Genomic DNA, 1,589 nt, shown 5'->3' with positions numbered 1-1,589 from the left:
GGGTGTAGATGCAAGCTGTGAAATATCTATTTTTAACTGTAGTTTCCCATCTAATGAAGGATTACTATGCATTCTCGAATTATTTAGTCTGTGGCAGATCACTATGCCCATCGAAAAAAAGTCAGGATCGAAATTTTTGCGTTGCTATAGTTTGTGCTGATTAAATTTAATAATTTCAAGTAGATTAATTGTTATAAGTGAATATAATTAATTTATAACAGTCAAATAAAGTATGAATTACTGTTATAATATACAATTTAGGAAAAAAAAGTACCGTAGAATTAAATAAAATTTTGCAACCTCAAAATACCGTTCTGGTTACAGTAAACACAGTCGGTAGTCTGGCGCTCCGTTTACAGCAGATTTGAACGGAACTTGGTGCCAGATTCTACCGAATCTGTGGATGTATGTATATGTGTGTGTGTGTATATATATGTAAACCTCTCATAACTATTGAATGGCTCCACCGATTCGATCGCGGTTGGTACCATTCGAAAGGGCTTGTCCAAACTTAGATTTTAGATACAATTTGGATCGATTCGGACCGATAGATTTCGAAAAATCTAAAAATAACTGAAAAAAAAAATTTTTTCAAAAGTGGTTTTTTTGGAATAACTTTCGAACGGCTTTATAGATCAACTCTAAAAACTGATCAGTTTTTAACCTTGAAAAACCACGTTGATCGCCGCTAATCCGATCAAAATCGGTTAATTCGTTCGAGATATATCGTGCAAGAAAGAAAACCCAAAAAAGTGTTTTTTCGGAATTACTCCGAAATTTCTAGTTTGATCAATTTAAACTTAAAAATTTTTCATAAGACTCAAAAAACTACGTCGAATGCCGCCAACCGCGTGAAAATCGGTTCATTCATTCAAAAGTTATTGCGGTTTGAAAACTCAAAAAATTGTGTTTTATCAACCTTCTATCAAACTTTTGAGCTTGAAAAGCTCAAAAGCATAGAAAAGTTATCTTTTTGAGCTCGAAGAGCTCAAAAACGTCGTAAATGCAATTTTACGCGCCCAGGTATGGAATTAGCGGGAAGTTGCAGGGATGGCCTTCAGGGTCAACCGTTTTCCTAATTTTTTTATAATAGTATTATACCTATTTGGTTACTTCATGCACATTTTGTATTAATGCCGTATTTTCAAAATTTGTGTATCTTGATGAAATATCTTAGAAATAAAATTTCAGTACTAAAACTTCTACAATAAATACTTTCTGTAGTGATGCTGTTTATTTTGTCCTTAAACGTGACACAAACCAAGACTGTTTTAAGACTCTTTTAAGACGCCAAAAAAAAAAAAAATCCGAGAGCAGATTTTTGAAAATTTGCTTTTCGAATTTTTTGTGAAAATTAATTTTTAGATGATTTTACCACTTTCTAACCGCAATATTTTTGAGTAAGATGTTTTTAAATTGAATTTAAAATTGTTAAAAATTATTATCTGACAATTTTAAGACTTTTTTAAGACGTTCTGTTTTAATGTTCCAGGGCTCTGTCGCTGTTTGCTCATTTCAAAATAGTCTCTAAATCTTTTTTTAAGATTTTTTTAAGACTAATTTAAAAATTATTTTAAGACTTAAATCTT

The sequence above is a fragment of the Cotesia glomerata genome, linkage group LG9 (genome assembly GCF_020080835.1).
Source record: "Cotesia glomerata isolate CgM1 linkage group LG9, MPM_Cglom_v2.3, whole genome shotgun sequence".
NCBI lineage: Eukaryota > Metazoa > Arthropoda > Insecta > Hymenoptera > Braconidae > Cotesia > Cotesia glomerata.
This window is presented reverse-complemented; position numbering follows the sequence as displayed.